Source organism: Trichechus manatus, unplaced genomic scaffold, assembly GCF_000243295.1.
Source record: "Trichechus manatus latirostris isolate Lorelei unplaced genomic scaffold, TriManLat1.0 scaffold00033, whole genome shotgun sequence".
Classification (NCBI taxonomy): Eukaryota; Metazoa; Chordata; class Mammalia; order Sirenia; family Trichechidae; genus Trichechus; species Trichechus manatus.
The window spans coordinates 15,441,404-15,444,327 of record NW_004443969.1 but is presented as its reverse complement, the minus strand read 5'-3'; the positions used below and the strand labels follow the sequence as shown (position 1 = coordinate 15,444,327).

General features: G+C 34.1%; 1 protein-coding gene across 1 annotated transcript in view; it reads left to right on the top strand.

Moving 5' to 3' along the window:
- Positions 1-2,924, top strand: part of LRP1B (LDL receptor related protein 1B) — a 1,771,065-nt gene that overhangs the window by 1,457,729 nt on the left and 310,412 nt on the right. The gene's annotated exons all lie outside the window — the stretch shown is intronic.

Genomic DNA, 2,924 nt, shown 5'->3' with positions numbered 1-2,924 from the left:
TGCCCAGGTAATTCTAGAAAGAGAAACAATCTTTGCCTTGAATATTTAGAGACTAGTAGTGTAGCCCTGGTGGTGCAGTGGTTAAGAGCTCAGCTGCTAATCAAAAGGTCGACAGTTCAAATCCACCAGCCATTCTGTGGAAACCCTGTGGGGCAGTTCTACTCTGCCCCGTAAGGTTGCTTTAAGGCCGCTATGAGTCGGAATTGACTCGAAGTCAATGGGTTTGGTTTGAATTTTTAGTGTAGAATCATTTTCTTTTTAAGTTTTTATTCTTGGTATACAATGCTTAAGATTAAAATTTAAATAATGTAGAAAAATGTTAAAACTGATTGCCCTGTTTGAAACACGCCACTTGAACTTATTTAATAAGTTCTGAAATGATACTCAAGAAACCTGTCCTGTATTTGGATCAGTTTCCTTTCTCACTTAAAATTCATCATTAATCCTTTTAAAATTGGTGATTAAAACTTTAAAATATGTAATCTATAAAGCTTAAGCAGAATTACACACATAGAAATAATTATTCATAGACTAAAAGGAGAGACTATGTTTTCTACCATATCTTTGCTCACTGGTATTGTACAGTTTGTACTGTCATGTTACGCCATTTGATGAAGTTTATGCCATCTCTTGGTATAGTAGTCCAGGTACTACCATATTTTTACACAAATAACGTGAACCTTCTACATTTGTTTTGTCAGCTGTGCCCTCCCCACCCACCGAGGTATTTTCATAAGAGCCGCTATCCCAGTTGTTTTTTTTTTAACATGTTGCTGTAAAAAAAATTAGCATAGCATGCTTACAAAAATATCTCATTGAGGGTGGGCAAGGTTGGCAAACAAATGTAGAAGGCTCATGTTATTTACATAAAAGTACAGTAGTTATTATCATTGAATCAAGGTCAGAAAGATACTTGTAACTATCAACCATCTTCGCCTACATAAACTCTCAAAAGTGTCATTTGTGTTCTTAGGAGGATGCCTTCCATGAATATTCCATGATCCAATTTATTTCTATTTGAGGAAACTGAAATTAAAATGTATATGTATACATTAACTCAAAAACAAAAAGCTATTAAATGAGTATAACTGAAAGTAGACATGCTATATAGAAAACTATTACATTTGGTCTTATACTGCCATTTTCCTCTCCCCACCCCACTGCTATACTCACTGTTTCCATGTTTCGTTGACGTGCAAAATATTTTTGAAATATGTTAAGAAATAATATTCACAGGTATTTTGTGTATCAGCTTACTTGCACGCACGCACACACACACACACACATCTTTCTATGAGGAACTGGTATTTTTAAAAGTTTATAGTCTATTACGTGATTGAGCAATAGAACATTTGTTTCTGATTAATGATGTGATGTCACTCGTGTTCCATCTGGGTTTGAATGGGCTGTCTTCATTCTCTGAGGAACTGGAGAACTATCGAGGCACCTGACTAGCTCACAACAGCTTTCACATCTATTTCTTTTGACTGTATTTTTAGTTGTATAAAACATTTTTAAATAATAATAGAAACACTGTTTTGACTCATAGAACATGGGTGTTTAGATTTTTAATCCAACGTTCTTTCTAGGACAGCACATTTTTCCCCCTTTATGGCTGAAAATAAATTGTTAAATTATCTTAGAGGTAACGTATAAAAATATTTATTAAACCAATAATCTAATTGTTTTGGTGATTTTTATCTCTTTCTAGTATTAATGAACTATTTTTAAAGTTAACTTTCAACACTAATAGAGAATTGTGATTATATTGGAGAATAAGGAAAAGAGCACCCACCCATGAAGCCTTGTGAAACAGGTGAACAGACAGGCAAGAAGCCGGTAGTAGATCACCGTAAATAAAGTTTTATCTAGGCCAAATCCCAGGTTTCTAAGTGGTGCAAACTGTTTGTGCACCATTGCTAACCTAAAGGTTGGCAGTTTGAACCCACCAAGTGGTACCCTGGAAGAAAAGGCCTGATGTTCTGCTTCTGTTAAGATTACATCCAAGAAAACCCTATGGAGCAGTTCTGCATGGGGAGTCTATGAGTCAGAATTGACTCAACGGCATCTAACAACAGATAACATCCCAAGAAGAACTTTGACGTAAAGTACACTCAATATTTTTTGGTTTAATGGTGAATTCATTCAAAATTTATTTTCATCTTTAATTAGAGCTACAAAAATGACATTTTAAAATATAGACTGGGGGAAAATTTTGTTATCTTAAACCAGTCATAATGGACCATTTTAGTGTGATTAGCATATATAGCCTAGGGCTTACTGCCTGATTAACTATGGGCCAGTCAGTCTAAAACTGTATAAACCTCACGGTGCAAGGCATAGGAGCCATCCAGGAAAGAGAAAAATCCGGTATTTTATATGCACTCTCAGTGGTTATAAGACTACTAATACTCCACAATTAAAAATAATAATAATAATAATTTATAAAATAATTGTACATACAGACATGCAATTTTATTCTCCTGATACTTCTGCAAGGTATAACAGTTTTAGAGATTCTATTATACTTTTTTTTTCTTGAAATAGAGAATAATTATTTAAATCCTATCAAAGCATTCTAAAAATATAGGGTAGTAGGAATACCAAATGTACACTTTTTCAGCAGGCAAACCCCCACAAATGTTTTTAGAATTTTATTGTTTCTTGTTATAAATATCCAATTAAGAATATTTTAGACTCAAATATGATTCTTTGGACTTCGGCTCACTCACTTTATTGTCATCTCAGTTATTTTGATATTTTTTTGTTTTTATTGACTAACCTCCACATTATTTAGATTCAACTTTTTTTCCCCCCCGTAAATATCCTCTTTCTGTTCCAGAATCCAATCCAAGATACCACATTGCATTTATTTCCGGTCTCCCCTGTCTCCTCTGGTCTGTGACAGTTTCTGATTTTTCATG